Source organism: Rana temporaria, chromosome 4 (assembly GCF_905171775.1).
Source record: "Rana temporaria chromosome 4, aRanTem1.1, whole genome shotgun sequence".
NCBI classification, from domain to species: Eukaryota; Metazoa; Chordata; class Amphibia; order Anura; family Ranidae; genus Rana; species Rana temporaria.
In genome coordinates this window covers 125,112,630-125,137,943 of record NC_053492.1, presented here as the reverse complement: position 1 = coordinate 125,137,943, position 25,314 = coordinate 125,112,630, and the positions used below count along the sequence as shown (strand labels likewise).

General features: G+C 44.4%; 1 non-coding gene across 1 annotated transcript; it reads right to left on the bottom strand.

Moving 5' to 3' along the window:
• Positions 1-24,796: 24,796 nt before the first annotated feature.
• TRNAF-AAA lies at positions 24,797-24,869 on the bottom strand. The gene has a single exon. It is a non-coding gene; the product is annotated as a tRNA-Phe (tRNA).
• Positions 24,870-25,314: the final 445 nt, after the last annotated feature.

Below are 25,314 nucleotides of genomic sequence, written 5' to 3'. Positions count from 1 at the left end.
CAGGAGATACGCCGTCGTATCTCTTTCTGAATCTCCCCCTGTGTTTGCAACCTGCTTTAACTTTTAATAAGCTCTTAATTGCCACCCGCAACAGATTGCAGAGCACAGTGCAATTACACAAATCATCAATGCAACCATTTTGAATCTTTAGGCCCCCCCCCCCCCAAAGCTAAAGGAAAATACAGAGGTTGATTTGTGAAAGGAAAATAAGTTTAATTACTGAGCAATGGGATTTGTTTACCGTGTGTGTGGTGTATGAATCTTAGTTAAAGTAGTTCTAAAGGCAGAAGTTGTTTTTTTTGTATCTTAATGCATTCCATAGCACTCCTCAGCCCCCCTAAAACTCACCTGAGCCCCATCTCGATCCAGCAATGTTGCATGGCAGACTCCCCCCTCCTGATTGGCTGAGGCACAGCAGCGGGTGCCATTGGCTCAATCAAAGTCAGTGAGCCAATAAGGAGTGTGAGGGGGGCGGGGCCGAGCCTCTGCTGCATGTCCGAATAGAAACACAGAGCAATAGCTCAGCTTGGGTGCCTCCAAAGCAAGCTTCTTGCTCTGGGGGCACTCGGCAGGAAGGAGAGGCCAGGAGTGCCAGTGGGGGACCCGAGAAGAGGAGGATCTGGGATGCTCTGTGCAAAACCACTGCACAGAACAGGTAAACATAACATATTTGTTATTTTAAAACAAAAAAAATACAAGACTTTAATATCACTTTAATAAGGTAAACCCGTGTTCACTTTGAATATCCAGTCAAGTTCAAGGGAAATTAAAAGAACAGGAATCTTGCTAGTACATGATTCATTTACTGGAGTGAATGCAGCTTGTTCACTGAATTCAGTAAACATTGACTTTGCAAAGTGAGCGGTCTCTATTCCTTTGAATGAATCAAACCCATTCCGTTTCTCCTCCATGTGCACACTACCTTTTTGCTCTACTTGCATGCTAGCTCTGTCCTTTACATACACACTAGCTCTCTTCTCTATTGGTGTACTAGCTTTTTACTTTTTCCTCTACTTGCATGCTAGCTTCCTGTTCTATGTCTATGCCAGCTGTTCTTCACTTGCATGCCAGCCCCGTCCTCTACCTCATGCTAGCTCTCTCTCCTCTGCTTGCACACTAGCTTCTTCTAGATGCCCACTAAAGCCGGTCAAAGACGGTTCGAATCTCGGCTGGTTCCTGCTGATTCGACCCTTGTATGGGCAGGCTGAATATACCCAAGTTGATTGATCGATCAACTTGGGTACAACCAGCCTTCCAAATTTTCATGTGATTAACGCTAGCGGCTGTTATAGCCCCCACTGGGAGAACACAATGGCTCAGCGGGAGGGATTCCCCTGTCAACATTGTCTGTGTTAATGGGGGAATCAAGCTAGTTTTTTAACACGGGTTCCAAGAAATACATTTTCTCCGTCTATGGCCAGCCTAACTTTGTCTCTTCTGTCTCTTTTACTACCTCTGTCCAATGCATACACCATAGTGCTCTCTTCTACTTGCACACTACCTCTTTCCAATGCATACACCATAGTGCTCTCTTCTACTTGCACACTACCTCCTTCCAATGCATACACTATAGCATCCTCTTCAACTTGCACACTAGATTTCTCTTCTATTTGCAACTCTGTCCCCCAAAGCTGGCCATACACTGAGTGACTTTGATCAGTGTGGACTCCCCCGCTCCCCTAGGTTCCTAGGTGTCAGAATATAATGTCCCAGTGGGTGGTGCGATTCTTTCACCTACCTCACTTGCGTTAATGCATGAATCTGCCATTTTTTTTTCATTTAGCCCCCTGGCTAAACAGTGGATGACCAGCATAAACAAAACAAGCTCGCATTTTTTGAGATACAGCACTGTGTTACTTTAACTGATAATTTCCTGGTTGTGCTACTCTGTACCCAAATAAAATATTTGTTATTTTTTGCCCACAAATAGAGCTTTCTTTTGGTGGTATTTGATCACCTCTGCGGCTTTTGTTGTTTGCGCTATAAATGAAAAAGTCTGACAATTTGAAAAAAAAAAAATGTTTTACTTTCTGCGATAAAACACACCCAATAAAAAAATTAAAAAATATAATTTCTTTATCAATTCAGGCCAATATGTTTCTGCTACATATTTTTCATAAAAAAATCTCAATAAGTGTTAATTGGTTGGTTTGTGCAAAAATTATAGCATCTAGAAACTATGGGATATTTTTCATTATTTTTCATTTTTTCACTAGTAATGGCGGCGATCAGCGACTTATAGCGGGACTGTGATATTGCGGCGGACAAATCGAACACCTAACTGCCACTTTTGACAATTTTAGAGGACCAGTGACACTAATACAGTGATCAGTGCTAAAAATATGCACTGTTACTGTACTAATGACACTGGCAGGGAAGCGGTTAACATCAGGGGCGATGAAAGGGTTAAATGTGTTCCTAGGAAGTGCTTGCTAACTGTGGAAGAAGGCTTTGACTGGGGGAAGGTAGTGTTCCTACCTAGCAGAAACACATGATCAGTACATTCCCCTCTCACAGAATGGCAGTCTGCCTACTTTACATAGGCAGACTGACATTCTACCTGTCTCCCAAATGATCATGGGTCCCGGCAGACATTAGCTCCAATCACAGTGGGAGCGAGTCCCATAAGTGATCTGGCACAGAGCGGCCGCCCCGCCACAGTATATGTGCGTGGGGCGGTCCATAAGAGGTTAATGGCATCCCAGTCTTAGTCCGTAGGGCTCAATATTGAGTTGGCCCACAATTTGCTGCTATAACAGCTTCAACTCTTCTGGGAAGGCTGTCCACAGACACACAAACCCATAGACACACTCCTAAACTATGTGGACAGCCCATAATAGTTGAAGCTGTTATAGCTGCAAAGGGTGGACCAACTCAATATTGAACCCTATGGACTAAGACTGGGATGTCATTAAAGTTCATGTAGGTGTGAAGGCAGGTGTCCCAAAACATTTGGCAATATAGTGTAGCTTTAATAGGACTTAGGCAAGCCATACACGGTTCGAATCTCGGCCGGTTCATTCGAACCTTGTATGGGCACGCTGAATATACAAGCTTATCGATCTAATAACTTGGGTACAACCAACATGCCAGGTTTTACCTGCGATTATCAAGTGGCTGCTAAAGCCTCTAGCAATAATCAATGTCTTCTCCCAGGGCAGACAGCTGCCCCCCCCCCCCCCCCCTCCGGGAGAAGACAATTGCTCAACAGGAGGGATTCTCCTGTCAGAACTGTCTGTGTTAATGGGGAAATTGTACGATTTTCCTTCCTGCAACCCATGGTTACAGTAAAAACACGTGCACCTTAGGGCTTGTTTACAATGCAATCCCCATGTTAAATGAGCAGTTCTACATGTGTGTTTTCATTCATTTGTATTCTGTTTGGGCCATGTTTGCATTTGTGACACATTTATATTGCATTTTTAGGCATAATTTATGATGATCTTTTACATTTGTGGTGCAGTCATGCATTTATGTGGTTTCAGGTATGTTTACATTTGACAAAATGCAGCATGTTATACTTTTTTAAACGGGGATGAAAGCACTGCTTTGATGTAAACTATGCTCAAAACAAGTAAACAAGAAAACAAGCCCTAAAACAGGAGATGGGGGAAAATCTTCTAATGGTGGCATTCCCCCAAATTTGGGGCTATTTACACTCACTTCCTGTTGTGCCTCCGAGATAGGAAATAAAGAGAAAGCTCCCCCTCCTCAACATGCCAGAGCTGTCAGTAATGGGGGAGGGAACTGATACAACTCTCCTCCCACTTGCTCCCAATGCTTCAGGGCAGACAAAAATTATTTTGGTTGATTCATAACATATATAAATTATACTCCATTGCCTCAGTGATGACATCCCATAGGACGAAACGCGTCGGGCAGAGCTGTCACATAACCCGCTGAGACGTAGATGGGGAATAAGAAAGCGGTTTTAACCTTAATAAATGCAGGGTTTTATTAAACCCACAACAGTAAAATCAGTCTGTATATGCAGTAAAGCATGCTTGTTATACCCACTGTGGAACCTATGGGGTTAATCCTCTGCATTGTGTAAAAAGGCTGTTTGATCTTATCTTCTCTGATCCTCCCCTTCTTCCAGTGACTCCAAAACATGTCCGGATAAGACAGAGTTACTGGAGTCAGGCTTCACATAGTTTAGTTTAGTTTGGTGTGTTATGCTAGAGAGTTTTTTTTGTCTTGGGAGGGTGCATGTGATCAGCACAGGGCCCAATCAGCACTGTCCAGACAAAGGGTCAGGGGTCCTGCAGCCTGATAGGACAATTAAGGGAAAGTGGAAACTCCTCCTACCAGGAACTGATAGAAGTCACAAGACTGCTATATTCTGCTGATGAGAAAAGGTATTTAACAGTTTATATTTACAAAAATAATTGCATGTCCATGTTCTGTGTACCGTGGGAGACCAGATATAGTGAATGCAGGGTCCTGGGTTTAGTAACACTTTCATTGCTACACTATGAAATACTTTCTTACTCTTGCCCATTATTGAGCATTATTTACCATGTGGACTTTTACAGCTGCCGGGATGAGTTCCATCTGACACCTGGGGTCATCATCCATCCATCCTTCCCTGTGGGTTCTCTCCCAAAGGGCAACCAGGTTTCCTTCTTTGAGGTTTTATAATCTGGTAAGTAGCCTGTGAGTGGTGGTGGGCACCTGGGCGAAGACTGTTATTTACCTAAGGCCCCTTGCACACTGGGGCGTTTTTCATGCGGATACAGCGCTAAAAATAGCGCTGCTATACCGCATGAAAAATCATGCCCTGTAGTGTTCAATGTGAAAGCCCGAAGGCTTTCACATTGAAGCGGTGCGCTAGCAGAAGCGCTCCAAAAGTCCTGCTAGCCGAATCTTTACCGCGGTATAGGAGCGGTGTGTTCACCGCTCCTATACCGCGCCTTCCCATTGAAATCAATGGGAAAGCGCGGTAATACCGCGGTATTAACCCCTTTTCGGCCGCTAGCAGGGGTTAAAACCTCACCGCTAGTGCCCGAATATCGCGGTAAATACGACGGTATAGCCGCGCTACAAATAGCGCGGCTATACCGTCACCGCGGCTGCACGCCTCAGTGTGAAAGCAGCCTAATTGGCTGGATCACTAGAATAATTCAGCACATGGATTCTTTGGGGATTTTGCACTGAACACCTTTTTGATTATGTGGGACTTACTTGGATTGTTTTAAAGCACTTTTATGCAGTTCTTATTGATTCGTAGAGGACTTTTATGTATATTTACATTTCTTGTCATTTCACTTGATGTATTTTTTTATACCGTATTTATTGGGGTATAGCTGGCCTAAAGTTGGCCGAATTCCTGTGGAAAAAAGTTTTTTTTTTACTTACAGTTTTGGTGTCTTGTGCGGCGTCCATCGGCGGCCTCGTCGGGTCCAGCGTCCGTCTGCGGCTTCGGGTGTCCTTTTCGTCGGGTCCGGCATCTGTCTGCGGCTTCGGGTGTCCTCTTCGTCGGGTCGGCGTCCTTCTACGGCGTCCTCGCGTCCTCCCCGCTCGTTTCCCGAGCCGCGTTTGAATACTGCGCCGACATATACCGAGCGCAGTACACTCGTGTTTTGCACTTTATTTTATTTACTTTATTAAACAAGAGACAAGCAGTTTGCGTTTAAACTGGAGTTTTTTCTTCAAGTGAACTCATGAGATATACACCAAAAGCCTCAGTAGTCACTTGACACAATAAGTGGCCAAAAGATATCTTTTATTTTAATAGCAGTCCCAGCGCAGACTGATGCTCCCCCAAAGAGTCTTTGCCAACACTGACATTCTCAAAGGGAATGATTATTTCTATGTATTTTTCTACAAAAGTAAGGGTAATTACCATAGTCAGGACACATTTGTTTAGTTCAATGTCTTGATATAAAATATTATCAATGTGTGTTTTCAAAAACATTGAGGGGAATTTACTAAGACCGGAGCCAATGGAATATGGGGCAGCTATGAATAGCAACCAAAAAGCTTCTAGCTTAAACTTTAATGGAAATAAAATATAGCAACAAATAATAATAATAATAATAATAAAATATATATACATATATATATATATATATATACATATATATATATATATATATATATATATATATATATATATATATATATATATATATATATATAACATTACATTCGGACCTGAACAGGGATGGACCGAACCCCATGCTGTGACCCGCGGCTACAACATGTGTGAACCCAGCTTGAGTTTATTCATGTAAAACCATTATGCCAAAAGAAAAAAAAACCATTGCTGCTATTCAGGGACAAAGGGGATGTGTAATTATTTGATACAGTATACTGTGTTTTTACTTTTTGAATTTGGCACAGAGCTCCGTCCCTGTGCGTCGCAACGCGCTCGCAGGAAATGGAGCTTGGCACTGTGAATCCAGCGAGACATGGCGGCTCGCAGATCATAGCGAGGAGACATCGTACAATCCAGGGGACAAGGTAAGTAACCGCTACATGGATCCTGTGATGCGATCCCGTGTGTGGCTCGGGGTTACCGCTTTTGATATGAAAAATTCCCCCCCCCCCCCCCCGAGCCACACTCAGGAATACCGCTCAGCAGGTTAATATACACTATAGGGGTTGATTTACTAAAGACAACAAAAACTTAGCACTCTGCAAGAGCATTTGCTCCAGAGCTTAGTAAATGAGCCGAAGTTCTGCGGACTTCCGTCATACAATCACGTGCAAGCAAAAATGCTGTATTTTTTATTTTCCTTGCATGTGTTACCGTATTCTTTGCAAAGTGAATCCTTACCTCATTTACTAAGCTCTGGAGCAACTACACTTTTGCCTTTAGTAAATCAACCCTTATATTATACTCTTAAATTGATCAGAGGTGAGAAAATACAGCTAGATTAAAGGCAGCAATTTACAGACTGATAATGGGATATAAAACAACCAGATGGATGACAGTCTCTTCGGTTAACAACCGGACAGGCTGGGAGTTTTCTTGGTCTTTTCTTTTAGTCTTTTCTTATGGTACATATGTGTACAGGCATACCCCACTTGCAGTGCTTTTCAGCATTTCCCGTTAGGCGTAGGTTTCCTAAAATCTCTATGGTAGTGGTTGTGCTGGCCTGGTAGAGTCAACAGAGATGATTTGGGATTGGATCATTTGTGTACTGATGATAGATGTTCACATTTATGTCCTCTTTTAGTCACATGGGAAGAGAAATCTTTTTGCCAACCCGTTATCTGGAGCAGTATGGGTTATGTTTACAGTAAACAATAAACCCTGTTGGAATTTTTTTTCCACGCTTTCACACAAAAGATCAGATCTTTCCGCCTGCTCTCTATTTTAGATCTGTATGAGGTGCAGACTCAAATGTTTCTTTTTACAAGTGAAATCTTTAAAACCTTGACTTGTTGATAAAGATTAGTGCTAATGAGGTCAGGATCCATTATCTCCTCTCCCTGAAACACTAACAACCTGAGCTGTTCTCTGACGCTGCTCAATTTGCAGTCATGTGTTTCTTCTTTAGATAAAATCTGTAAGAAAAATAGAGAGAGAATCTGGATCAGCTGACGTTAAACCCCGAGGCTTTCACCTTACAAATCCCACTGTACATTTATCTGTCAGGAAATCCCAGATACACTTAATATGCAATAGCGGTTAAGGGGTTAGTCCTTTCGTAAACTCAACTGTATCCGTGGCTCCAAGTTGGTGAAAATACGACACCCCAAGAATGTGAGAGAGCTTCAGAACGCTGCATAAGAGCACTGTTGTGTAGGCAGTTTATTCAGCATCATACAACGTCAAGTCAAAAAGTTTTGCAGTGTACGCAGGGCTGGACTGGGACAAAAATTTGGCCCTGGACTTCATCCAGACTGGCCCATTTTGAAATGTCTCTCCTATGGCGGCCAGACAATTCCCGCACCCCCCCTGGCCACCCAAGCCCCCTCTCCCCCTTCACTAGCCACTAGCCATTCTACTTTATTAGAGTAGAATGGTTGGTACTCTTATAGGCAGTACCAGTGGGGAAGCTACACATTATTTTACCCAGGGCAAAGAATCAGTTCGGTGCTCCCCCTTATGGGACAAGTTTAGGCAGAAGTGAGAAACTCCCAGGCCATAGCTGTCGAGTCAGCTGTCTATCCCCTCCCCCATTCTCCTCTGTCGTCCCCCCTGCTCCTCTGGTCATCCCCCTGATTCTCTGTTCCCCCCAGGTGAGCTCTGCGGGGAGGTTGAGACAGAGGAGCAGAGGGGGGCGGCGGTCTGCTGTCACTGAAGCAAGCCCACTGAGCCATCAGCCCACTGGGAAACTCCCTGTAGTCCCAATGGTCAGTCCATCCCTAAGTGTACGGGTCAGGCCTCGTACACACGACCGAGTTTCTCTGCAAAAACCAGCAACAACCTTGCTGGGAGATATTTTTTTGCCGAGGCAACCGGTCGTGTGTACATTTTCGTCCAGGAAACTGTTGAGAACCTCGACGAGCCAAAAAGAGAGCAAGTTCTCTATTTTCTCAACGGGAGTCTGATTTGGCTCGTCGAGATCCTCGACTGGCTGGTTTTCAACGAGAAACTCGGACTTCTGTATGCTAAGAAACCCGCGCTTGCTCAGATTAAAGTATGAGACGGGAGTAAAAGTAGCATTTGTAATGGAGATAACACATTTTTAAAGCTGTAACAGACTGAAAAGTGCAAATCATCTCTTACCAAACTTTTATTTAACACGCAAACACATGAAATTAGCAAAAGCAGCCCCAAGAGTTTAGTCAGTGAAATTGAACTTCCCCTGCCGTTGTATGTGTTGTATGTCACCGCGTTTGAGAACGAGGAGATTTTGACTTGACTGTGTGTACGCAAAGCAAGCTTGTCGAGTTCCTCGACAAGCCTAACAAGGAACTCGACGAGGAATTCGATGTGTTTCGCCCGTCGAGTTTCTCGGTCATGTGTACGAGGCCTCAGAGAGTGCTTGACCTTATTGGTGGTGAATAGGTCTGCAGTAGCTTAACTTCTCTCCAAACTTTCCAAACAAAGGGACAGTTAGCTGTCCTTCAGACTTTATGGGGGCGGACTGTGGCCATTGGGAGTAAAAAAATACCCCAGCATCAGTGGGAGTAAACAATGCCTCAAGCTTGGCGGTCAGTGGGAGTGAAAAGATTTCATAATCCCTGTGGTCAGTAGGAGAAGGAATAGTGCCCTGTGCATAAAAAATAGGATATGTAAAAAGACTAAACACTTTCAGGGTTTCTAGAGGACCCCGCTCACACCTGAGTGTATTGGAATTGCAGGTAGAATGGCACAGTTCTGCTTGCAATTCCAGAATTGCAGTAAAACGTGCAATGCATTTGTGGTGCCATTATTTCTTAAGGGCAGAGCGATACGCTGACATCACTGTTACTCTTGTGTCCCAGAAGGACAGGTTTTGTGTATGTGTGCCGACCTACGCATACGAATTAAAGCGCTTTATTTGCATCTATCTTGTAAATGCAACCTTTTTTATTTATGTACAATAAATTTCACGATTTTACACTATATGGAGCCTTTTTTCTGGGGGGGAACTCCAATGATAATCGTGTTGGGAGGATTGATGTGCTAACTTGGAAGACCCTCTGAAGTATAAAGGCCCTGGCTGGGTATGGAGCCACAAGTGTTTGTTAACTTTTGTAATGAGAGGTTCACATAATTTGGTAAGCAAGCCTTTTTAGCCTTAGGCCCCGTACACACGACGAGTTTCTCGGCAGAATTCAGCCAGAAACTCGATCGGAGCCGTATTCTGCCGAGAAACTTGGTCGTGTGTACACTTTTGGCCGAGGAAGCCGACAAGGGACTCCTCGGGCCAAATAGAGAACATGTTCTCTATTTCCTCATTAGTCAATGAGGAAACTTGGCTCGCCGAGATCCTCGGCGGCTTCACAATGAACTCGACGAGCCAAACGATTGGTTTTGCCCGTCGAGTTCCTCGGACGTGTGTACGGGGCCTCAGGTGGTGATCTTGATGCACAGGATCACACCTCAAGGTGGTGGATGGTGGTGAAACTCATCTGGAATACTCAAATACATCAGTTGTGGACTTTTTATGTTTTTTATGTTTTTTTATGTTCATTTAAATAGCGTAACTATATAAAGATATACTGTTCTTTTTTTCATTATTTCTTAATGGCACTCCATGCGAAGTGCGATTTTTCCACAATTGTTGTGCGACAAAACGCATGAAAATTGTGAAAAACACACCTGGCTCACTGGCAAAATTTGGTACATGAGCTTCATTGGAGTGCATTTTGGAGCGGAGGGAGGCCACAAAAACACGCAAAAAAGTGATATGGGAGCTCCGATGTGACCCCTTTTCGTGTAGGACTGTGCAGGGGTTCAAGGTCCAATGTCGCTATTTATTCAAAAAACACATTTACGATGAGCATAAATGTATTTTCTCAGTATAATTCTGCTTGTTTTTTTTATACTTTTCTCTAGTAAGAGTTTCAGGATTCAAAAGCGCAATGATTTCCAGTACAAGAATATCACAGAAACATTTACTACTCTTAATTACAGGGAGGGAGGATTAAGCAAACATTCCTTTTCAACACATTTATTTGATTTTTGATCTATGCGGTTTTCTCTTGTTAATCAAGCTTGCCCTCGGAGAGCGTTGGTGGTGCAGCGGAAAAAGGAGTTCTATGAGCGGTGTAGGTCAGGGAGGGTGCAGAGTGGGGTGCAGGGTGAGATGCTCTTGGGTCACTCTGCCCCAAATCTCCCTTAGTTCTGGCGCTGTGTTCAGAACAAGTCTCTGCCTGTAAATCTGCTTTTCACCCACAGCTGTACTATTGCTTCAGTTCCATTCACTTCACTATGATACGCATCCATTGCTCGTGTGTGTTTTTTCTTCCAAGGAAGCTTTGTGTAGGAATTTGGCAATGTGATCAGGTTAGGTCATGAATGTAGGACATGGTTACAAACAAGAAGTAAAACCTTGAAGTATTTCAGCTCTGTTCCTCATTTTCTTTTCACTTATTCAAAGCAGTTCTGTTGCGTTGTAAAATTATTACTTTATAAAGTTAAGGAACACTAATGTAACTCTTATCTAATAGAAAATCAGCAATTTCATTAAAATGAGCAGCTGTTAAATTGTTATAAAAACATTATTAATATGCAGTTTAGGAACTTGGATAATGGTTTTGGATAATGTGCCCAGACCTTCCACTATATTATAGATTGACAGCACTGATATTTTACCAGTTTTAGCCTTTTAGGCTAGGACATGCTGCAGAGGAGTAGTGCCCACACACAATGATTATTGTAATTCTTCCATACATGCTTGATTGTTCGAAACCACAATCATTACAGTAAACAGTAAGAAAATTAGTCCATAAAATGGGACGAAACCAGGGTTTTTTCCAGCTGGAACGCAGTTCCGGCACCTCCTAGACTGACTGTATGTAATGGCAAGGGGTGCTGGGTTGTGCTGCAGGGTATTGCAGGGGGGGTCTATTGTTGATGGGGAGGGTCTTATGTTGCTGGGGGGTCAGTTGTTGCTGAAAGAGATCTACTGTTGGAGGAGGGGTCTATTGTTGATGGCAGCCAAAGAGTCTATTAATGCTGGCTGTGCGGAGATCTGTTGATGCTGATGGGAGTCTATTGTTGCTGGGGGGAAACTTTGTTGTGGGTGGTCCATTGTTGTTAGGGGGATCTATTGTTGCTGGCTGCAGGGGATCTATTTGACTGTTTTTCTTGATATCATTACCAAATTCCATACAAATTACTTAGCACCACAAAATGATACTTGGTTCTATATCAGGGATATGCAATTAGCGGACCTCCAGCTGTTGCAAAACTACAAGTCCCATCATGCTTCTGACTCTGGTGTCATGCTTGTGGCTGTCAGAGTCTTGCTATGGAAAAGGTGAGGGAGGGGGCGCTATACCTAATCAATAGTGAACATACATAAACAAAATATTAATTGAATAATTAAAGTCCATATATGAAACAAAATATATAATCCAAACATGTGCTTATGACAAAATAGAGTGATCAAAAAGTCCTTTAAAAGAGGATTCTCATGAAGAAAGATCCGTGTCTTGAATAAACAGTGAAGCCTCCACCAAATAGATCACATTCACCCGACGTGAATAAATAAATTGGCTCCTTACCAACATGAGTGGACCCTTTAACTAAAAAGAGGTCGAATCAGCTTTGTTACACAAGGTAACCATGGTGTATGCAGAAGAGGAAATCTCAATCAACGATATGCCTGGTGTCAGATCTCACATCCCATCGAAAAATGCAAAAGAAAGGCCGCAATAGTATATTACCTTTTATTAAAAGCAATAAAAATGACAGGACAGCCAAGTGGCTCCTTACTTGATAAAGTGCCAAAGTCCCGGCACTGAGGCTACTGCGCGTGGGATCGAATGCAGAGAGCGGGTCTCTGTGTGTCTTCGTGTGTGGCGTGCGTTCCAACTCCGCCACCAGGACCCGGAAGTAGCGTGCGTCAGCGTGACCAGTGTGCGTCTCGACGTACGTTTCAATAAGAAATCGTCATCAGGTCTTGCTATGCCTCATGGGAATTGTAGTTCTGCAACAGCTGGAGGTCCGCTAATTGCATATCCCCGTTCTATATTGTCTAAAAGGGGTGGTACTGGAAGGTGGGTAGGGGCGAAAAAAAGGGGTGACTTGGAAAGGGGGAGTTCCTGCACCTACTGTCTGAGAAAAAAAGCCCTGTACGAAACAAATTGACCATAAATGTAGAGTTGTCAGTAGGCTGCACTTCAGTTAACAGTAAAAGCTCTGTAATTTCACAGCTGAAGCAATGGATGGATCTCAACACCAGGAGGAAGGAAATAAATCTTGGCTAGAACAGAAGTCGAGGCCCAATGGGCTTAAGGATTCTATATGAAGAGTAAAGCTGGTCATACATTCATCAAATTTCACCTGAATCAGCTGAAATTCACTCCATGGGTGGTGCAGTCATCAACTCCTGGAATGACAAAAAGTCAATTTTTCAGTTAAATTTGTTGAAGGAGCCAGGTGAAAAATGATCAGTCTTAAGGCGCGCACACACGATCGGAATTTTCCGACGGAAACTGTGTGATGGCAGGCTGTTGTCGGAAAATCCGACTGTTCCGCCAACAAATATTGGATAGCATGCTTTAACAAATGTGTGTTGTCGGATTATCGGATCGTGTCTACAGAAGTCCTTCAGAAAAAAATCCAAAGTACAAACACGCATGCTCAGAAGCAATGCTAACCATAACACAACATTAACAGAAGTTGGCCAAAGGGTTGCGCTAAGAAGCTGAAAAAACACGTAGTTTCATGTTTTTTGGCTGACAATTCCTTGCTGTTTGTATGCAAGACAAGTCCATCGCCAACGCCCTTCGGACAAAAGTCCTACGCTTTGTCAGCGGAAAATCAGATTGTGTGTACCAGGCTTAAGGCTCGCAGCAGGGGTCCGGTGCGTCCCTGTTTACCGTTTCAGGCCTGAATTCAGTCTGAATTTTTGGTTGAATTCAGACCTGAAATGGACCAGAAGACGCACAGGACCCCTGTGCAATTCCCTCCAGAGCGGCTCCGGAGCTGTGTGAACCGACTCCATTAAGAGCTGGTCACAATCTCTTGACATGTGAATTGGATTGATACAGGGAAACCCACATCCAATTCACATAAGTGTGAACCTAGCCTTAAGGCCCCTTTCACACTGAGGAGTTTTTCAGGCGTTTTAGCGCTAAAAATAGCACCTAAATACCGCTTGAAAAACTCCTGCCCTGCAGTCTCAGTGTAAAGCCCTCCGGCTTTCACGCTGGAGCGGTGCGCTAGCAGGACCGCTCCAGAAGTCCTGCTAGCAGCATCTTTGGAGCAGTGAAGGAGCAGTATGTTTATCGCTCCTCTAATGAAAGCAATGGGAAACCGTGGTAATACTGCTGGCAATGTGCATTTCCGGCGGTATTAACCCTTTTTTGGCTGCTAGCGGGGGTTAAAACCGGACCGCTAGCGGACAAATACCGCTGCAATTTCGTGGCAATTCCGACGGTATAGCGCCGCTATACCGTCAGCGCACCTAGCGCCCCAGTGTGAAAGGGGCCTTAGGTATGCTAGTTTTTTTTGCTAACTGAAATGTTTCCTGTTTATTTCTCTGTATATTGCACTATTATTTTCTCTTTAATATTTTCTTGAACGTATAAACTAAAATATATAATACTGAGATGATCTTCTGTTTTGGCTGAGCACATGCCAATCTGAAAAAAATAATCAAATCTTTCTATAAATAATTGACCTAGTGTTTTAGCTTCCATATAACAATACATGTTGTAACCATAATAGGAGTAAACCCTAACAATAAGGCCGCGTACACACGGTCGGACAAAACCGATAAGAATGGACCGAGGTTCAGTTTCATCGGTCCAAACCGACCGTGTGTATAGCCCATCGGTCTGTTGTCCTTTGGTCCAAAATTTTAAAACATGCTTTAAAATGGAACCGATGGCCCGCTGCCTGATCGGGCCAAACCAATGGTTAGTACAGAAAGCATCGGTTCAAAACCCGCGCATGCTCAGAATCAAGTCGACGCATGCTTGGAAGCATTGAACTTCGTTTTATTCAGCACGTCGTGTGTTTGACGTCACTGCGTTCTGACCCGATCGGTTTTTGGAACAATGGTGTGTACGCACATCAGACCATCAGGCCACTTCAGCAGTGAATCGATGGAAATGGCCCGTCGGACCATTCTTATTGGTTTGGAACGACCGTGTGTACGCGGCCTAAGTTTCCCCTATTTGCTCTCTTTTGAGAAAGCTTTTTGTTATAACTATTTGATAAGTGCAAAATAATACATGTGGATCCTGCCAGAAATCTGAGGCGTTGGCTTCCTCTACTCTCTGCCTCTTCTCTCAGCAAGAATTATTCCCAACTCTCTTTGTGAACTACAGAACACATCCGGCTATGTTATAGAGAGTTTTGTAGTCCTAACACATTTCCTGTCATGTGGTGACAACACTGATCATCAGTAGATACAGTATGATGAGTGTGTGTTGTCGTCCTCAGGCAGGAGTTATGCTACTGGCAGGAACACTAAAATAAAGAGAAAAAAAAAGCCTTAAAGTGGTTGTAAAGGTAAAAAAATGTTCTCCCTAAATAGCTTCCTTTACCTTAGTGCAGTCCTCCTTCACTTACCTCATCCTTCCATTTTGCTTTTAAATGTCCTTATTTCTTCTGAGAAATCCTCACTTCCTGTTCTTCTGTCTGTAACTCCACACAGTAATGCAAGGCTTTCTCCCTGGTGTGGAGAAAGTCTCTTGAGGGGGGGGGCGAGCAGGAGTGTCAGGACACCCACTAACACACAGCTTCTTTCTCTATCTGCAAAGTAGAGCGTGTCCTGACACTCCTGCTCGCCCCCTCAAGAGGCTTTCTCCACATCAGGGAGAAAATGTTGCATTACTGTGTGGAGTTACAGACAGAAGAACAGGAAGTGAGGATTTCTCAGAAGAAATAAGGACATTTAAAAGCAAAATCGAAGGATGAGGTAAGTGAAGGAGGACTGCACTAAGGTATAGGAAGCTATTTAGGGATTTGTTTTTTTACCTTTACAACCCCTTTAAACCCTCAATGCAGGACTTAAAATAGTATGTTTTTATTCTTAAGTTTGGATACAAATTAAAATAATGGACATAAGGAAACGATAATAACGATAGAACAAAAGAGCAGAAAGTAATGTCAGATCAAAGTAAGAACTCTTAATCTGCATACATGTTCCTGGTCAGTGACTCACTAACTACTGAAGTCAACGGATCAGCATGACAATCAGGCAAATTATATTTTCAGAAAGAGGTCTTGGCAGCCTACATATTGATCTCAGTACTGGGTTCCTTTAGGAATGCCGCTAATGCCTTATCTGTCCTTTTCCATTGCCATTTTGCAGAAATGGCTTACATAGGCATTCTATGAAGAGAGGGTCAGAGACTTTCTCATAGAAAATCCCTTTGTTGACTCTACTGACTAGATAAGACCACATTGAGAAAATATTTTTTCTCAGCTAATTTGCTTTGCAGATTAATTACAAAATGTTCAATATCCACCAACTAGGGCACAGCTGCAGAAATCAGGTCCTACAAAAGAAAATCCCGATTAGATGTTTTATACATAATTTCCACACTCAGGCCCGGTTCACACTGCTGCGAATTCTATTGCGAATTTGAGCCGTTGCGATTTTTCAAATTCGCAAGTCATCAAAATAACATTGTTTTCCATTAGTGCAGTTCACATCAGTGCCGTGCGAATCTAAGCTGCGGGAAAAAAGGGACCTGTGCGAGTTTGATCCGTGTGCAATGTGAATTCAGCTCTATAGACTGGCATTCAATGAAATCGCTGCAAATTGGCGTCAAAATCTCGGGCCGCGAAATCGCGGTAAAATCGTGCGACTTTGAATTCGCAGCAGTGTGAACCTAGCCCTAGGCTCGGTTCACACCTATGCGAATTGGATGAGGGTTTCCCTGCATTCCAATTTATATAGCAGGAGAATGTGACTGGCTCTCTATGGAGGCGGTTCACATATCTCCGCAGCAGGACCGAATTGCCAGAACATTTTGTGCCTTTTTTGGTGCGTTTCAAGTCCGAAATCAGCCCATAATTTGGGCTGAAATCGGACCTGAAATGGTGAACCAGCACACACCCGACCCCTTCTGTGCGAGGGATGCGGCGATAGTGTGAACAGAGCCTTAGGCAGTGGAAATCAATCCAATGGAATGAGTTTACTTTGTGTTTCCATTCCAACACTGACTCATAAGATCATGATACAGTAAGTATTGTGGTGGTTTGGTGTTAAAGGAAACCTGTGCTGAAAGAAATACGGAGGCTTCAATTACTAAAAAATGCTAGTTGCCTGGTTGTCAGGCTGGTACAATGACTTCACTACTTTCTGAGTCTTTCACAAGCAAGTAAAGCCATCCAAAATCAAATCTTTTTATCTGCATACTTGTTCCAGGTGAATGACTTAGAGCAGGGGTCTCCAAACTGCGGCCAGAGGGCCAGATGTGACCCTTTTCTAGCCTACATCTGGCCCTTGGGGCAGTATTTCTCCCAATGATATGAGGCACTATTCCTCCCAATGGCACCAAAAATGGGGCACTATTTCTTAGACGAATAGCAATGATGTAGCACAATTCCTCCTCCTACTGCCCACCAACACTGGGGCCATGTTTATTCTCACTGATGCTCGGCCCTGAGGCATTTTCTACCCTGACTGGTCAGAATCTGGCCCCCCGAAGTCTGAAAGACCGTAAACTGGCCCTTTGTTGAAAAGTATGGAGACCCCTGACTTAGGCCCCGTACAAACGTCCGAGGAACTCGACGTGCCAAACACATCGAGTTCCTCGTCGAGTTCTGTGTTGAAGCCCCCGAGGATCTCGGCGGGCCAACTTTCCTCATTGAACAACGAGGAAATAGAGAACATGTTCTCTATTTGGCCCGATGAGTTCCTCGCCGGCTTCCTCGGTGAAAAGTGTACACACGACCGAGTTTCTCGGCAGAATCCAGCTCCGATCGAGTTTCTGGCTGAATTCTGCTGAGAAACTCGGTCGTGTGTACGGGGCCTAGGGGGAGAGGTCAATATCCTCAGTTACAGTATATTGTTCAGTAGATGGAAGCCAACAACATTAGTTTTCCTATAAGCAACCATCCTAGTAAGATGTACTGTAAAATACTATTCCCTAATTTCCATTAATGTGACCCTTTGCAGGAGAAGCACAGTCCAGTCCTAACATTATCTGTTACCAAGAAATGTTATGAGATTGTTTAGTTACCACTCACTACACATTGCATAATATTCATCTCCTATTTGGACTTTTCATTTTGTAGTGTAAAGCCTCGTACACACGATCAGTCCATCCGATGAGAACGGTCTGAAGGACCATTGTCATAGGTTAACCGATGAAGCTAACTGATGGTCCGTCGCGCCTACACACCATCGGTTAAAAAAACGATTGTGTCAGAAAGCGGTGACGTAAAACACAACGACGTGCTGAAAAAAACGAAGTTTAATGCTTCCAAGCATGCGTCGACTTGATTCTGAGCATGCGTGAATTTTTAATCGATGGTCGTGCCTACTAACGATCGTTTTTGACCTATCGGTTAGGAATCCACCGGTTAAATTTAAAGCAAGTTGGCTTTTTTTTAACTGATTGTTAAATAACCTATAGGGCCCACACACGGTCGGTTTTGACCGTTGAAAATTGTCCATCAGACCGTTCTCCTCTGGTTAACCTATCGTGTGTACGAGGCCTTACAACTTAAAATGTTATTGAAATTTTTACTGCCTGACTGGCTTTGATGGTGACATTTTAAGACATTCAGGTTTTTCTTTTCGCACCAATCCAGTGTAGCTGAATGGTCTATGTTGTACCTTACTCTTTATATTTTCTAATAATGAATTTAATGGTGCTGATATTGAAATTTTCGGATATCCTAAACCTGACTAGTTGCTGTTGTGGACTTGGTTAATTTGCATCCCTGATCTTAATGAAGAAGTTTGTCTTTATGTAGTCTATAACACAAAATTAGGCATTCCAGAAACTGATTTGTGTCTTTTTTTCTCAAGAGGCATGTTCATAGCATAAATGTTGTCTCCATGCAACCCAATATGTGAATTGTGAAGGCAATTGTCACACAAGAGCTTTGGCAGGTTCACAGTGATGATTGTGAATTATTTTCAATTCAAGACTTTTTGGGTTTTTTATTTGCAAATAATTAGAATAACTATGTAGAGTGTTTTCCCTGATTTGAGATTATGCTGAAGTTGCATTTATGTCAGTCAACCAACAATGTCCTATTTTTTTCATACATATGTAATTATTCTATAATAACATGCAGTGCCTTAATGAGTGAAAAAAATTATATAAATCATGGTGCATTATAACCAATAAAGTAAAATGCCAGTGCATATACATCAAAGTAAAATCAATGTGAAATAAGTCAGTCAAGAACTTAATCCATGGAGTCTTCCACCACCCTCAAATAAACATGTGCCACAAAATCTGTCTACCACTAGTGACCAGGAAAATTACAAACTTACCGCAGACAGTTGCTGCTATGCATGTAAATATCTCCTAAATGGTGCACATTTAGGTTATAGTCACTGTACCTACAGGTAAGGCTTTTTATAGGCTTACCTGTAGGTCAGTGGCGGTTCGTCCATAGAGGGCGCTGGAGCGCCGCCTCCTCTGGCTCTCGCCCGCCACTGAGTCTAATAACATACATTCATGCATTGCATAAATGTATGTTATTGTTGCCAGCTGCCGCTGGTCTATTCAGAGATGGCCGGAACTTGAGCGCCGGCCACCTGAATAACGGCAGCTGGTTGGCTGTGCGGAAGTGCCTATCAGAGCCAGCGGCTCTGATAGGCTTTCCGAGTACTGCCCTCAGCTCCCGGATGTCTTATCCTCGTAACGTACGGGGTGTGCGTTCCTTGGATAAGACTGACGGCCGTCTCAGCCAATCAGGTTCCCCGATTCTGGTTATCGGTAACCTGATTGGCTGAAGCGTCACCAAGGCGGGAGAAGACATCGAGGGACGTGGAAGGAGTAAGGTAAGTGCATTTTACAGGGCACAGCAGCGACAATGGGCACAGAGGCAACAAAGGGCACAGTGACATCAATGGGCACAGTGGTGACAAAGGGCACAGTGGGATCAATGGGCACAGTGGCGACAAAGGGCACAGTGGCATCAATGGGCACAGTGGCGACAAAGGGCACAGTGGTGACAATGGGCACAGTGGTGACAATGGGCACAGTGGCAACAACTAAAGGGCACAGTGACATGCACAGTGGCAACAATGGGCACAGTGGCGACAATTAAAGGGCACAGTGGTGACAATTGGCACAGTGGCAACAATTGAGGGGCACAGTGGCTGCGTTTGATGACATGGCACAGTGGTGACAATTGATAGCACAGTGGATGTGTTTGATGGCATGGCACAGTGGCTGCGTTTGATGGAATGGCACAGTGGTGCGAATTGATGGCATAGTGACTGCATTTGATGGCATGGCACAGTGGTGATAATTGATGGCACAGTGGCTGGGTTTGATGGCATGGCACAAAGGTGACAATTAATGGCACAGTGGCTGCGTTTGATGGCATGGCACAGTGGTGAGTGGTGACAATTGATGGCATAGTGGCTGCATTTGATGGCATGGCACAGTGGCTGCGTTTGATGGCATGGCACAGTGGTGAAAATTGATGGAAATTTGCGCCCCCCCAAAAATGTTGAGCACCAGCCGCCACTGCTGTAGGTACAAGATAAAAAGCGGAGTTTATGACTGCTTTAATGACCCTTTCAAATTTGAACCCAAGACCTGAGTAGTACCAGCATTAGTTGCTAATAATATGGCTGTCTTGCTGCTCCATGTTGTCATAACACTTATGAAGGCTACATACTGTATATTAGAACTATAAACTGCATTCTGTTTGGGTTGGTAGGGTTAATAGGAATTATTTTGAGCAATGCTTCCAAATCAGCAGCCTTGTTATAGGAACAATGTGTAAGTGATAGGAGGAACAGCTTCTTCGGTGAGAATTCTTACTCTTGGCTCCGCCAGAATCTCTGATAAATGTCGCCTACGCGGCTCTCTTTTAACCAAAACAACCCAAAGCTAGTCTTGGCATTTACAGCACTCTTGGCTGCTTTATGGTCAAATTAGCAGATGGGGACAATGCAGTTCCCACAGGCTGTTTTTGTCAGCCTCCCGTGTGAATCGCGCAACAAGAGACAAGGTGGATGTCTTATCTTTCCGTTGTACTCACACATATCTCTCAGACCAGCCTGGCATGATTAGTCCTGTTGGTGACATTTAGAGAATTCTTTCTGCTATCTCAGCGCTATTAAATGATCATATGAATTATTATTAACCTGTTATGGAAATATTTGTTAAGAAATTTCTGGTACATTATAATATATTATTACCACCTTAGGCAATATGTGAAATTTGACCGTTACACTTTAGTATCAGGTGTACTCAGACATACACAGTAAGGCCCCTTTCACACGGGCACCACTGTCTTGCGCATTCCACTTGATCAGCAGGGGATCGCTCTGCTGCACCCCACTGAGCAGGTGGATGACAGGCCCTGTTCGTTCCCGCTATGCAGAGCGAACACAGACACAGTCTTGCTCTCCTCTATGGGGAAATCGGGAGGAAACGGACTGCCTGTCGGTTTTCATCCCATCCGATCAGATCCGCCAGACAGATGAAAATAGGACCATCCATCTGGATTTTGCAGGCAGGATCTGATCAGATGGCGGTGGGTATTAGCTATACTGACCACTACACTACACTGACCACTATACTGACCACTATACTAACCACTAGACTACACTGACCACTACACTAACCACTATACTGACCACTAGACTACACTGACCACTACACTTACCAACCTGATTCCTATACTGACCACTACTACACTATACTGCATGACTCTAGCTGCTCTTCTACTCTCTCTCTCTGGCTACTCCATCTCCCCAGACCGTGTCCACCCTCCCCTCCCCCGGGTCAGCAACACCAACATGACACTCACGATTACGATGGAGTCTTACCTTCTCTTCTTTAGAGGAGAGGAGGAGGAGAAGACAACGGCGGCTCAAAATCTTGCATTCCCCACGCTTCGCCATGTTCAGAATCCGGCACCCTGTGATTGGGCGGCGGGGTTGGACTGTTAACGATCGCGGTTGCTCCTGATGTCCCGCCTTCGCCCAGTCACAGGGTGCAAGAGATTGAACATGGGCGGAGGCAGGACTCCAGGATCTACCGCGATCATGGACAGGCTAGCACCGCCGCCCACATGACCCCACATGCCCAATCACAGGGCGCCTGAGACTGAACAGCAGAGCACGGGGACACAGGAAAGGACATTTAGGAGGAGGCAGCCAGGCACTGTGACACATACTGGTGGGCGCCCCCCTAAATGTTGCGCCGGGTGCCACAGCCCCCTGCACCCCCCACGCTACGCCAGTGACAGGCAGTCCAACTCCTCCAGGATGGCACATCAATACGTGTCATTGCCAGAAGGTTTTCTGGGTCTCCCAGCACAGTCTCAGGAGCATGGAGGAGATTCCAGGAGACAGGCAGTTACTCTAGGAGAGCTGGACAGAGCCGTAGAAGGTCCTTAACCCATCAGCAGGACCGGTATCTGCTCCTTTGTGCAAGGAGGAACAGGATGAGCACTGCCAGAGCCCTACAAAATGACCTCCAGCAGGCCACTGGTGTGAATGTCTCTGACCAAACAATCAGGAACAGACTTCATGGGGTGGCCTAAGGGCCCGACGTCCTCTAGTGTGTTCTGTGCTCACTCCCCGACACTGTGGAGCTTGATTGGCATTTTCCATTGAACACCAGAATTGGCAGGTCTGCCACTGGTGCCCCATGCTTTTCACAGATGACAGTAGGTTCACCCTGAGCATATGTTACAGACGTGAAAGGGTCTGGAGAAGCCACAGAGAACTTTATCCTGCCTGTAACATCGTTCAGCATGACCGGTTTGGTGGTGGGTCAGTGATGGTCTGGGAGGCATATCCATGGAGGGACGCACAGACCTCTACAGGCTACACAATGGCACTCTGACTACCATTTGGTATCGGGATGAAATCCTTGGACCCATTGTCAGACCATACACTGGTGCAGTGGGTCCTGGGGGTTCCTCCTGGTGCACGACAATGCCCGGCCTCATGTGGTGAAAGCATGCAGCCAGTTCCTGGAGGATGAAGAAATTGATACCATTGAATGGCTCCCATGCTCACCTGACCTAAATCCAAAAGGACACCTCTGGAACATTATGTTTTGGTCCATCCGGTGCTGCCAGTGCACCTCAGTCTGTTCATGAGCTCAGTGATGCTCTGGTCCAGATCTGGGAGGAAATACCCCAGGACACCATCCATCGTCTCATTAGGAGCATGCCCTGATGTTGTCTGGCATGCAAACAAGCACTTGGGGGCCATACAAACTACTGAGGACCATTTTGAGTTGTTGCAATGAAATTTCAGCAAAATTAATTAGCTTGCTGCATAATTCTTTTTGGGGTGTCATTGAATTCAGCCCTCTATAGGTGGATAATTTTCATTTCCATCAAATGATGTGCCATCCTTTTATTCCTAACACATTACCCAGTCCATATCAGTATAGATATCCAGCATGAGATGTTTGCCCGTTGAGATCCGATATGTTTTCAAAGTGTTCCTTTCATTTTTTTGAGCAGTGTATATATAAACAGTTCCCATAGTGATATAATGTCTTGGTGACAGGTTCTCTTTAATGTCAAATCAGAGGTATTAAAGACCCCTGATATGTCACCTGCCTTCCATTGAAGCTAATACAGAGTAGATCATGCACCGTTAGCTTCTTCCTTGGCCAAAGCAAGGTTCATAAAGACATAGACGAGCGAGTTTGGGGTGGAGGAACTTGACTGGCCTGTACAGAATACCGACCTCAACCCGAAAGAAAACCTTTGGGTTGAATTAGAGCAGAGACTGCGAGCCAGACCCTCTCATCAACATCAGTGCCTGACCTCACAAATGTGCTTCTGGAAGAATGGTCCAACATTCCATAGACACACTCCTAAACCTTGTGCACAGCCTTCGTGGAAGAGTTGAAGGTATTATAGCTGTAAAGGGTGGGCCAACTCAATATTGAACCCTACGGACTAAGACTGGGATGCTGTTAAAGTTCATGTGCATGTAATTGGCAGGCGTCCCAATTCTTTTGGTAATATAGTGTATACTGTATGTGCCCCTTGTCTCTCTGCCTGTTTTTTGGTGGTCTAAAGCCGGCCATGCAGAACACAATTTTGCCAATTTCTTCTGAATAGGATGAAACCTGAGCTTTGGGCATCTTTCGGCCCAACAAAAGTGGATTCTGTTAAATTTTCCTTAACAAACCTCTCCCTGATAGCATTCTATTGACATCTTCATTTAACCACTTAAGGACCCCTTCACGGCAGAATGGCACGGCTGGGCACATCCACGTACATGTACGTGGCTCTTTAAGCCCAGCCGTGGGGCCGCGCGTGCGCGTGCACGCGACCTGGCCCAAAGCTCCGCGGGCGTGGGACTCACGGACCCGATTGCCGCTGGAGTCCCGCGATCGGTCCCCGGACCTGAAGAACGGGGAGAGCTGTGTGTAAACACAGCTTCTCCGTTCTTCACTGTGGCGCTGTCATTGATTGTGTGTTCCCTTTTATAGGGAAACGCAATCAATGACATCACACCTACAGCCACACCCCCTACAGTTAGAAACACAAATGAGGTCACACATAACTCCTTCAGCGCCCCCTTGTGGTTAACTCCCAAACTGCAATTGTCATTTTCACAGTAAACAATCACCTTTTTTGTAAACGCTATAAATTTTGCGCAAACCAATCGTTAAACGCTTATTGCGATTTTTTTACCAAAAATAGGTAGAAGAATACATATCGGCCTAAAAAATAATGTTTTATATATTTTTGGGGGATATTTATTATAGAAAAAAGTAAAAATGATTTGAATTTTTTTCAAAATTGTCGCTCTATTTTTGTTTATAGCGCACAAAATAAAAACCGCAGAGGTGATCAAATACCACCAAAAGAAAGCTCTATTTGTGGGGGAAAAAAGGACGCCAATTTTGTTTGGGAGCCACGTTGTAGGACCGCGCAGTTGTCAGTTAAAGCGACGCAGTGCCGAATCGCAAAAACTGGCAGGGGTCCTTTAGTTGCCTAAAGGTCCGGGTCTTAAGTGGTTAATCTCATGTTACAAAATAACACAACCAAAACCTCCTCCATGGTGGATCCGATATAATACTAAAAAGGTGCATGTACAGTCGCTGAAACCTGGGATTGAACCAGGGACCTTTAGACCTTTAGTCTAACGCTCTCCCAACTGAGCTATTTCAGCTTTTAATGCACCTTGGGGGGTGGGGGCGGGGGGGGGTGTGGGTTGGAGGGGGAAGCATGTCTTTAGAGTGTGGGAGGAAACCGGAGTACCCAGAGGAAACCCACGCAGGCACAGGGGGAGAACATGCTAGGTGAAAGCTGCTAGGTGAAAGTGCTAACCACTATACCACTGTGCCGCCTGTATAATAAAAGCACACGAATATAATAAAAGCACACAAATATGATAAAAACACACAAATATAGTAAAAGCACACAAATATAGTAAAAGCACACAAATATAAAAAAAGAACACTGAAAAAAACTGGCCCATGTTGGATTTTTTTTTACATTTGGCTCTATGATGTTGTTATGAGCCTCATCATAATACATGGGCCAGGGTCCTGACTCTCAGGTAGAAATATGTTGCGCAAGTATTTCTGCGCCTTTGGCTCTATGATATTGCTATA